At 39.4% G+C, this 12,729-nt stretch overlaps 1 pseudogene; it reads right to left on the bottom strand.

Annotated features, from left to right (window-relative positions):
• Positions 1-7,408: 7,408 nt before the first annotated feature.
• LOC130069099 (C-factor-like) lies at positions 7,409-9,419 on the bottom strand (annotated as a pseudogene).
• Between the last annotated feature and the right edge of the window lie 3,310 nt (positions 9,420-12,729).

The raw sequence follows: 12,729 nt of genomic DNA, 5'->3' as shown, positions 1-12,729 counted from the left end.
TATTTGATGTACTTTGAAGTGGCCATCCATCTGGATTCAACTCTGCATACTCTGGACATTCTCAATGTACTCAATGACGTTCATGATGTGCATTCTGGGATGCATGTTCACATGTATGCTGGAAACAAGCTAATCCAAATTGTCCATTTTGGGAAAAAACAAAATATAAAATGATCATTTTGTAGAAAAATCAATTGGACCATACGTAGTCATGAAAGGCCTTAGACACTTTGATAGCCTGTCTCCAAAGTGGATGTCTTCAAATTTTCTTCATTTCTTTAAATCCAAGACGGAAATCATTTTATTTGGGCCAGTGTCTGCTACAGTGTCTGAAACTTAAACAGTTCGAACCAAATATGAGATTGTGTGTTAAAACGTGGGCATCCTATTTGATAATGAGCTTAAAATGGATAAACAAATTAATGTCCAGTCTAGCTTTTTTCATCTACGTCAAATCTTCCCGCTTGGACCACTGCAACTTGCTCTACCAGGGTATTAAGTAAATTCTAGCTCGGCTGCAACTAGTGCAGAATGCTGCCGCTAGACTCTTGACCCGAACACAAAAATATGAACATATTACTCCCATTCTTGCCTCGTTGCATTGGCTATAAGATATAGAATCGAGTTCAAACTTTTGGTCTTGGTATTCAAGTCCACCCATAACCTCGCTCCATCTTATTCTTGCAGACATCCTCGTAAGTCATGTTCCCACCAGATGATTTTGCACTCTTAACAGTGCCCAGAACTACATCTAAACACAAGGGTGATTGTGCGTTTGCTGTGGCCTATCCCAATCTATTAGAATGGCGCCGACTTTGGCCATTTTTAAGTCCAAGTTAAAAACTTACCTAGTCTCTTTGGCATTTTCAAAATGGTTTGTATCTTATGATTGTGTTGCTTGCTTTAAATTGTATTACTACTATGTTGATGTATTATCTTTTGTGTCTATGTAAACCACTTTGGTCAACTTAAGTTGTATTTACAGTGCTATATAAATAAAGAAACAGAACAGAGGTAATTTTCTTCTGCGTCAGAGCTGGCCAGTAAACACATGTTGAGACTAATTTTCCCATGTAATATAATCTCTTAACTACACTCATAAAAACAAAGGTTCTTTATTGGAATCGATGGTTCCATGTAGAATCTTTAACATCCATGGAATCTTTCCATTCCATTTCACAAAAGTTCTTTGTAATGAAAAAAGGTGTCAGGGTTGGGTGAAGGGATGAGATGAGGACTCGAAGCAGAGAACTGGCTTTTTATTTGTAATTTAAAAACACACAATGGCGACTGGGCAGGGCTAGACACTATGGGTAAGCCTATATATGACGGATAAGTAGAAGAGCAAATAAAGCAGGAAAGGAGGGAGGAAAGGTGGGGCAAATTAACCAATAATCAGATAACAAGAAGGGCAAGGTTAGACAATAGACAGGAGACAGTTTATGACAGCAGCATGACACAAGGAAACATATACATGACAAGCCATGTGCTCACAACAAACATAACAAAAACAAGAGCACATGGTCAGCAAACACTATCAAGCCATGTGCTCAAACAAAACGACACGAACACGCAGCCAATGAGAGCCCTCACCGACTGAATGTCCACAAAGCTCAAGACAAGAAGAAAGAACTCAGCCGATAGAAACACGAACTGCGTGCTAACCCGAACACAATACACATGTGGACAGAAGAGTGTACGGTCCAAGCGAACTCGAAACTGCATACTCACAACAGAAAACACGGACATATATGAATGTCCGAACCCCGAGACAGAACCAAAACCAAACTAGACCGAAGCGCCGGTGTTGTGCCGAATTTTGAACCCCTGCAAAATTATTACCCCCCTCGTTGAAGTCAGTAACGTTACCTGATTGCCTAATCCTAACCCCCACAACTAATCCTAAACCTACCATTACTAGGGGGGTAATAATTTGGCGGGGGTCGAAATTCGGCACACAAATCAACACACCACGCAGACGAAAGAGAGTGAACAAGGACCAGCACGCTCTACCCTTAAATGTTTCAGCATTAAAGACAGACTCGGTTCTCTCACTAGCATTTATTCAATGGCCAGAGCTCTTTACCATTCCTTGGAGAGATTGAGCAAAGATAAGTATACTCTTTATATAGTAGGCCTAGTCGTCAGCCCATGGAGTTTGCGTTCATGACACAAACTGACAATAACTTATTTTATCAACTTTTTCTCAGAACTGAAGTTCCCATTCAGTGACAACCCAACGGCTAGCCTTGAATTCCCCACCCTGCAACAGTTCTTTATCTCAACTCAGTGGAAAATGTTTAGCCAAAACACATCACTTGTTTTTCTCCTTAAGTTTGTCGCCCAGATAGACACACAATTCCAAAACAAATCTTCTAATAAAAGCAAAACGGAGTAAAAAATTAAAATACAACATTTCCTTACCTGCAAAACAAATTTCAAGCTTTTAACCCATTTAACCCTCTGGGGTTCTTCGGACCAAATGGACCCGAAGAATTTAAATAAAAAAATGTGTAAAATCATAGCTTCATCGGAATGGTCCGAAATTTGGTGACTTTGTTGGTACTTGGTATATGAACACCCAAAAAAATTGGGGACAGGATTTGAATAGTCTAAGTGGTTGTAAAAAAAATGGTCACACTCAGGGTCTTCGGGTCCAAATGGACCCGCCATAGGAAATGAATGGGAAATTGACAAAAATGTGACAATACAGAGTTGTTTTGTGCGTACAATCAACAAATCAGCCACGATCCAGAAAAAAAGCGCACAACAGTGAAGGGGTGAATCTATAAAACATCAAGAGTGCAAAACAGACACATCCACACCCACACACACACACACACACACACATGTTGGTGCAACAGCATTATGAGGACTCTCCATAGGCGTAATGGTTTTTATACCGTAAAAACTATATATTCTATCCCCCTACACTGCCCCTATCCCTAAACCTACCCATCACAGGAGACATGCAGCATTTTTAATTTTTTAATAAAACATTGTTTTTTATGTTTTTTAAGCCATTTGATTTATGAGGACTTTTGAAATGTCCTCATAAACCACCCATAAGTTGTAATACCAGTATAATACACATGTCATTATACAAATTTGTGTCCTCATAAATCACATAAACCAACTCACACACACACACACACACTTTTATACACAAACACACTAATAAATTCAGATTACATAAATATGTTTTGAAATTTTTAAAAATCACAGCTTCATCGGAATGTTACGAAACTAGGTGACTTTTATGGTATTAGGTATGTGTCTGTGAACAAACAAAAAATATTGAGGTCATGATCCAAGCATGCTAAGTGGTCGTCACACATCTGCTCTTTGGTCAAAAATGACCCCCATAGGAAATGAATGGGAAATTGTCAGAGTTTTTTTTTTTTGCATACAATCTACAAATCAGCCAGGATGCAGAAAAAAGGACTCAACAGTGAAGGGGTGAATCTCTAAAACATCAAGAGTGCAAAACAGACACACACACATACACTGTATTATATATTTATAATAATCTGTATTATAAAGTAAAACTGGCACTTCAAATTACCATTTAAACCAAACAAACAAACAAAAAACAAGACAAAAATAGTCTTTGAGAATCTGTTATTATATTTTAAAATCAACAACCTGAAAAAAATTGTCAAAGATGTGCAAAACTCACAAGAATTCTGAACCCTTTCTACAGAGAGCTGTAAATCCACTAGTGGTAAAAATGTGCTATTGCGTGATAAAAATGCTCAGTGTGTCCAGCAGATGGCATCCATCTCATTTCAAAAATTGTTTTCATGAGGCCTAGGCTTGACTCTAAAATGAAATACAGCTTTAAAAAAAAAAAAAAAAAATACATATTTATAAAAAAATTATATTATATTCAATGGGAAAAAATGGGTCATAATTATTGCATAAATATTAATTATAAATCATAAAATTTTCTCAAATCACCAAAAAATAAAAGATTTTTTTTTTTATAAAAAACAAGTAAAAAAAAATATATATGATTTTCTTTTAATAAATATGAATCAAACCCTTCCGGACCATTTGGTCCCGAAGACCCTGAGTGTGACCCTGAAATGAAGGACCCCAGAGGGTTAAGCCTGCACCGTCAACTATAGTTGCCGCACTGTAGATGTCATTTTCATTTTACTAATAAGTATTTTTGGTTGACATATATTTATATTTATATTTATATATATATATATATATATATATATATATATATACATAATCATGAAGGTCTCTAGAATCATAAAACCAAAAAAAATTAATCTTACAAGAGATCTATTGTTTTTTAGGCTACTTAGTCAAAAGTTCAAGTACATGTGTACACATCATAGGGAAATGGGGTATAGTGTTAATAGGTTAATAAATCAAGGCTATTGGTCTTGTTTAGTGCTTTTTACTTTCATAATATCTTACCTAAAACATAAGTTCACCCTTTAACTAACATCTCTACTGTCCAGTAGACCTTAATTTGATAGGGAATAAATCTGTCAGAAGGAGATGAGAGAGCAATCTTTCCACCGCTCTACTGCCCCACCCCCGTGTCTGCTGTTGCTATGGGGGATGGGTTTTCCAGTTTTCAATTGACAGCAGTAGTTTCCAAACTTCAGTCAGTCACACAAAAGGAAGAAGGAAAGATAAGAGTTAAAGCATGGGATTATTTGCTGTAGATTATCTTTTTCTCCCTTTTATTGATATTATGTCTTGTAAGGGGCAAAATATTGAGGCCCCTTCATCCAGTTTGGATGCGTTTCATTCTAATCAGTCAAGGACCCTAATCATTTTTATGACTAGTAGCTTATGATTTCATTATAATGTTGAAATTCAGACAAGTAATGAGTTTACTTTTACATTATTATATGAAATCACCTATACTACAGTCAGTCATTTAATACAATGGGCCTAAAAAAATGCGTAATTTTCTTTCAGGTATACCTTGGCAGAGCTTTTGGATTTTCTTGATGCAGATAATCCCCCTGCAAATTTCTGTAATGTAACAGTTGTACCAGAGTCTGAGAAGAAAGCTCATGACACAGATTGTGATAGTGATGGATCTGATGATGAGGTGAGATTACAAGCGCATACCATCAAGGTTGCTGAAAGGAGAGGGCTTAATCTCTGACAATGTTTTTTAACTACCCCTCCTTGACATGGCAGATGTACTTGAATGCCCTGCGGCCTTAGTGAGTGCATGCTGTTGAGGAAAAGGAAAATAGTCCAACAACCCATGGACCTATGATTAAGAAAATAAAAAACAAAGAGCGGAAGTTTAAGAAATTTAAGGCAGATACCAAAAAACCAATACAGGTTAAGCGTCATTAACTCCCTCCCTATCAGACCAAGCCAACCAATCCCATCATCACATCAAATGATCCAGCAGACATCTTTCTCACATTCTATCCTAAATCACTACGGGATATCACCCTGGAAATGTCGAATATATATGCAGCACAGAAAGGTGCCACCCTCAATCTCACTGATGAAGAGCTCCTAACATTCTTTGGCATTCTTTTGACCACTGGGTACAACTCAGTCCCAAGACGACATCTTCTTTGGTCAGACGACAATGATGTCAACAACAAAAGCATTAAAGATGCCATTAAGGAGGAACAGATTTGATGAGATAATGGCTTCCATTCATGTTGTGGATAACATGAAAATCACAGATGACCCTTTCTTCAAGGTGCGTCCCGTGTTTGAGGAGCTGAATAAAGTCAACAAAACCATGACTATTCAGGAATATCTGGCAGTGGATGAGATGATGATTGAGTTCTTTGGTAGGCATGGATGCAAGCAATTTATCAGGGGGAAGCCCATTCGCTTTGGTTTCAAGATCTGGAGTCTTGCATCCTCATCTGGATTTGTCTCAGATGGAGCCATACGCAGGTAGCCACACTCGTCTCATTGAAACTGGACTGGGTCAGGGCCCAAGTGTGGTTCTTGGCTTGGCAGAGAAAGCTGGAGTGCCACCTGGATGCAAGTTCTATCATGACAACCTATTCACAACACTCACCCTGGTTGATGAGATGACCAAAAGGGGCTACGGCAGCTGTGGCACACTTCGGGAAAATCGACTGTTTGATACCATCAAAGAGCTTCCGGAAGACCTCAAGAGGTAAAGCCGAATTCCTTATTGAAGATGGAAAACTGATTGTTAGATGGAATGACAACAGCGTGGTCACTGTTGTGACCAATATGGAGAATGAGTACTCCGATGTCGACACTCAACGATGGAACAAACAGAAACATGCAATGGATAAAGTGAAACAGCCTACTTGTATAAAAAGCTACAACACACATATGGGAGGTGTTTACCTGCACGACCAATGTGTGAACCATTACCGGATTGGCATCCGATCAAAGAAGTGGTGGTGGGCTTGCTACAGCTGGGCACTCAGCAGTGCTATGGTCAACGCCTCGTGTTATTACAGGTACATAGGGGTGTAATGGGAAGTGGGAGGTGAGGCTGCGGGGTGGCAGGGTGGAAGGATGGGGTCTATATCTTAAGTGGCATGAGTATTTATTTCATTCAATACCCACCAACTGAAAATTCATTCATCCATCCATTCATTCATATAGGTCATGTAAAGAGGAAGACAGAGATCTCCTCTCCTTCCAAAGGCTGGTTGCCCAGAGTCTCCTCCAGCGCCATGGGATGAGGCCACAGGGGCATGGAAGAAGGTCAGTGTTGGTTTCTGCAATATGTGAGGCTGCCAGATTTGACAACTTGAACCACTAGCCCCACAACACAGGGAGAAAGTACATGAGGTGTCGAAAATGTGATGGATGGACTTCCTTTGCATGTGAGGAATACGGTGTTGCCTTGCATGTTGAGTGCTTCAAGAAATTCCATGCAAACCACTAAGACTCTACCCAGAAGAGAGAGGAGCAGAGGGAGAAGAGAGATAGAAAAAGGGGAGCGGGGAGGACACACATATGAATGTCTTTTGAAAAGAATTGTCTGTATGCACTGTTATTTTTGTTGTTTGTTATTTTGTTTTTTGTTATACGTATAGAAGTAATTTTTTCTTCATTCTATTTATTTTTATTGATTTATTTTCATTTTTTTTACTTTTTATTTTATTTTTGAGACACAATGCCCTGTTGGGGCAACTTAATGGCTGCACTTTGTTCTGCACTATGTTCCACCACTTTAAGACAAATGTATTTGTTGTTTGTTTTGTTTATCATACACTAGAGATTATGCAGATTTTTTTGGGTTCGCGTGTTCTTTGACTGTTATACATAATAAATGTGTTTATGAATAAAGATTGATCTGTTAAAGCAGTTATTTTGAGTTAGATGCCATATGTGGTGTTGTCAGTGTGTTTTTTTCTTATTGAAATGGTGAATGCACAAAAAAGTTCGGGAAAATGACAATATTGCAGTATTGTTTGTTTAGTTAGTTTTATTGTATTGAACACAGAATCAAGTTGCCATGTTGTCTGTCATAAAAGTTAATGACTGTGCTTATAACTTTTTATAGGATGGGCAATACAGGGCATCTGGATTAGCCCTTGTTTACCTTCCTTATGGAAGACCATTTTACCAGGTTTTCCGTTTTACCAGGGCATAGTTTTTCCAGTGTAGTCCATGAATCCACCATGCTGATTCTCAGTAAGGCTGCCAAAGACACGCATCATCCCCTCCACACTTGTTCTGGTGTCGATATGTGCCTGGTGGACAAACAGAGAATAACATGCAATTAAAATAGTGTAATGTTGTCAACCAAAAACCACCTGTGTGCTTTTGGGCCTCATTTTTGGTTTCTGAGACTCCAGATTCATTTTAATAAGGAATATAAACATTGATGCATCATGCTGATTTTTAATTTCCTTTTGAGAGATGATAAACAAAATTTCAACTTGACACTCTTAGAATGTACTTATAAGAGACAAACCTTTATTTCTACCGTCACAATTATGAAAAAAACTGCATGGGGAAATATTTAATCTACCAACTAGGTTTTAATTTCAGCGGAACATAATATTTAAATAGAATATTAGTTAAATTAAATTCACCCCATTACACCAAGTCACCTTTATTACTGAATCTAGATTTACCTTATCTCCCCCCATGTCTGTCTTCACGTATCCTGGGTGAATTGAAATGCAGAGGATCTCATCTGCCTTTAAGTCCCTGGCAGTATACACAGTCAACATGTTTAGACCTGCCTGAAAGGAAAAGCAGATGCATGACAAAGTTTGTTAACACTGCAACCACTTCAAATTTGTTTTTCAGTTTCAAATAAGTTGAGACAGTGTTTGTTAAGAACGTATGTTCAGGCAGTATAGTAGTCAATGTATAGATGAATTTCCACATGGCACATTCGCATAATCTTCACTTATTATTAGACTATTATTATTACATATGTAGTGTCCCGAATGGACAAAGAGAAAAAAAAAAACCTATTTGAAATCCAATCTGACCATTCAGATTGAAACATTTCCAAATATATATTTTAATCGAGTTTCAAACCACATTTGCCCGCCTGTCTCAAAATACCCTTCTTGTGTACCTTGCTGATACTGTATGGGAAGAGCGGGAATGGCTCTGGCTGTGATGACATGAGGATCATAGATGATGAATCTGTGGAGATGTTGATCACAGCTGCTTTATCACATGACATCCCTGGTTTGCCACTGGCTTTAGCTGCTGCACGCAGATATGGCAGGTACTCCTGATTTAAGACATTCACAACCAAGTGTTTTAGATATTGCAAGAAATCAAGTCTTGTCTTAGATTAGTCTTGTTCCCAAAAACTCTTTCCATTACCCTAATGACAAATAAAGGTCCTATCACGTTGGTGTTGAAGGCGTGGATCATGTCCTCAACAGTGACATGGATTTTGAAGGCAACACTGCAGCATTATTTATGATCATGTTCAAACCATTCTTGCCCAGTAGAGAACCCACTTTCTTGGCAGATTCTTTGATACTGCATGGATCAGCGACATCTAATATCGGCAGAAAAAATATCAGTTGTAAAATGGTTATTTCTAACCTCAAAAACAACTATTACTTTAATGTAAAATGTAGTCTAAAAGACAAATGCACATTTACCAAGCTTCACAAGGGTGACAACACCTGGATGCTTTTTGGCCAGTTCTCTCAGTGACTGAATCAGAAAGAAAATGTGAATGATAAAATGCACATTTCTATAGCTGTCTTCTGTCCTAAGCTCTTGAATACTCACCTCAGAATTGGTCCCATCTGGGTCACGACATGCAGCAAAAATATGGGAGCAACGGGCCTCCAGGAGTTGCTTGACCATTTCTAGACCCAAGCCTCGGTTGGCCCCGGTCACAAGAGCGCTACACGCCTTTAATGCAGCCATGTTCAAAGATGATCAGTCTGGTTTTATCACCCAACCTGCCTCTGTATCAGGCTTTTTATATGAGATGCAGAGTGGATGCCACACCCCATATTGCACTGGTCTGTCATATTTTTTATAAGAGAGAGGACCTTTCAAGGAGTCAAGATGATATTTCAAAGTGACTCAGCATAAACCTATCGGCACTAATAGATTTGAGTAATAAAACTTATGGGACACTTTCCAAAAAGTTATCTTACTTTATTACAATCATATACACTGTTTCAGGAGTGAGAGTAGAGATTAAAGGTCTGACCTAGAAAACTGATCAGAAGCTCCATTATTGCCAGTGTGACCTTAAGCAAGGTATTTATCCATAGGTTGTTCAAGAGGAACATTCCCTTTAGTAATTTAAGGGCAGCAGAGTCCACAGTGGAGTCCATGTACTGCTCACGATTGTATCAGACACACATCAGATAGGCAAATTGTAGGGGGTCCAATGATAGCTTTACTAAGGGGCAAAGGTACTTTTCTTTTGACAATGTTAAAAGTACAACCTCTCCAACCTAAGTCCTATAGGTTTGCGAGGTGTAGCCTCTGTGGATCAAACTTGTTGGTCCATCACATCCCACAGATGCTCAATTGGATTGAGATCTGGGTAATTTGGAGGCCAGAGCAACACCTTGAACTCTTCATCATGTTCCTCAAACCATTCCTTAACAATGTGTGCAGTGTGGGAGGGTGCATTATTCTGCTGAAAGAGGCCACTTCCACCAGGAAACACCATTGTCATGAAGGGATGTACCTGGTCTGCAACAATGTTTAAGTAGGTAGCACGTGTCAAATTTATGTCCACATGAATGGCCGGACTAGGGTTTCCCAGCAGAACATTGCCCAGAGAATCACACTCCCTCCACCGGCTTGTCGTCGTCCTATGCGCTTTCGACGGTGGACAGGGGTTATCATAGGCACTCTGATTGGTCTGCAGCCCCATACGCAGCAGAGTGCGATACAATGTGTGTTGTGACACACTCCTCCCAAAAGCATCATTAAAATGTTGTGGGACTTATGCCACAATAGACCTTCTGTTGGCTTGGACCAGACTGGACAGCCTTCGTTGCCCTCATGCTTCGATGAGCCTTGGGTGCCCAACAACCTGTCGCCAGTTTGTGGTTTGTCCCTCCTCTGACCACTGTTGGTAAATTCTCACCTCTGCTGACCGGGAGTCTTGCTGTTTCAGAGATACTCTGCCCAGTCATCTTGCCATAACAATTTGGCCCTTGAGGTAAACTCCAACGTGCAAAGGAAAAAGGCAGGCAGGAAGGATGGTCAAGGCCAGATGAGGATCAGAGTCAGATAAGGCACATGGCTTAGACAGCAGGCCAACACATAATTTCATAATTTCATGACTTTCAAATTGTTGTTTCAGAGCTCTTAACGATACTTTGTTCATTATCCTAATGATTAGTAAGGGTCCTATCACGTTGGTGTTGAAGGTGTTTTTCATGTCCTCAACATGGCTGGTCAGAATGGTGCCATTTGCCACGATTGGTTCAAAGCGCTCTTTCCCACGAGAGAACCCACTTTCTTGGCAGACTCTTTGATACTGCATGGATCATCAGCATCTAAAATTAACAGAAGAAAATGGCAGTGCTAAAGTATTAAGCCAGGGGTGTCCAATCCTGTTCTTGGGGGGCAATTTTCCTGCAGAGTTTAGCTCCAACACATCTGCCTGGAACTTTCTAGGCTGCATTTAAGTCCAATTTGTATGCCCTTTCCTCTCTAAATTCCCTCCATCTCGTTCACTGGGATGTACGTCATTGATTATGCTGCACGAGTGCCCACTACTGGCGGAAACCTTGCATTGTGCTTAAATGATACAACCTAAGCCCTTGATCACTTGGAATCCAAAATTACACAAACGAAAATTATAAAAATACACAATAAACTATAACAGTCAGCTTAAGTTAGCTACAAGTATTATGCGGTTAAATGTCAAAATAACTCCAATATTATACACTAGATTTGTGTGGGGTGGGGGTAAATTAAGTGCGATCTGATATGTGACGTCACAACCATGTTGCATTGTTGTCTATGGATCTGCCTGAAGTGGACATCGAGAGGTCAAAATTGAGAGGTCGAGAGTTCGTTCAAATAAACTTTCCTTACCCACTTGACGAAGCTGAACACACTTCGAAGTGGTGGCAGGGATTCCCTAAAGGGAATCAAGAAGGGAAAGTTCTTCTCAAGAAGGGAAGTTCTTGATATGTCTAAAAATGGAGTTAAACACAGCCATAGTGTTCTTAAATACCTTGATTAGCTGGCTCAGGTGTTCAATTAGGGCTAGAGCTAAATTCTGCTGGATTGCAGAGTAAGATTTGACACCCCTGCATTAAGCAGAGAAATGGTGTAAAAAACAACAACATTTCCAGTGAAAATTTCAAATGCTCCAAGGACACATGCACATTTAACAATACGTATGATAGTGATCATACTTGGATGCTTTTTTGCCAGTTCTCTCAATACCTTAAAGATAATACACATGATTAAACAAGGTAAATTAGGATTACTCCTGGTATTTTCTATTTGTGTTAGCTATTATAACTCATGTCATACTTCGGCCCATCTGGGTCATGACAGGTAGCGAAAATATGATGTTTTTGACAAGAATCCTCAGAGAGTTGCTTAACCATTTCTAAGCCCAAGCCCCTGTTGGCTCCTGTGATCAGGATTTTTCATGCTTTCACTGCTGCCATCAAGCTGCTTCTGTCACCCAATCTGACCCTACCTGTGCTTTTTATGGGAACTTCACGCCCATTTTGCACGGGTGTATTATGCTATGTCATACTGTATGTGTTATTGAGATTAAGAGGAAAAGATAAGTGATATGAACAGTCAAAGAGAGAGTGAATTTAATAAACAAGCTAAGATAACATTTCAGTTTTATCTATGCTATTGTAGCGTATCTGGACTGTGTCAGGATGACTCATTCAATTCTACATGTGAAAATGCTTTTAACCCCTTTGACTCTTATCCGTAACTCTGGCCTGGCACCAGAAGTCTGGAGTAGATTGCCTTTTTGACACTTTTAGGGGTCCTCAGAGCAATACCAGGACGCTCTTCTCTTGGACTCCGCACTTTCTTCTTCATCTCTTGGACTCTCTTCATCCATGGTCTTCAACTTCTTCTTCAAGATCTTCTCTTCAGTCCGATAGTTTTGTTTTCTTTTATTTCCCGTTTCGTATTCTACTTTGTTAATTTCCACAGACGAGTGGAATGAACTTAGCCTGAATTATTTTTCTTTGAGTAACTTCACTTCAAGGGACCTTGAAATCCGCCGCTCCTCCGCACACCGGAAGAACCACGGAGAAAGCATGACGCTCAGACAACCACGCGACT

The sequence above is a fragment of the Rhinichthys klamathensis genome, unplaced genomic scaffold (genome assembly GCF_029890125.1).
Source record: "Rhinichthys klamathensis goyatoka isolate OS25496 unplaced genomic scaffold, OSU_Roscu_1.1 h1tg000015l_1, whole genome shotgun sequence".
Lineage (NCBI taxonomy): Eukaryota > Metazoa > Chordata > Actinopteri > Cypriniformes > Leuciscidae > Rhinichthys > Rhinichthys klamathensis.
The sequence above is the reverse complement of the archived record's forward strand: the minus strand, read 5'-3'. Positions and strand labels throughout refer to the sequence as shown.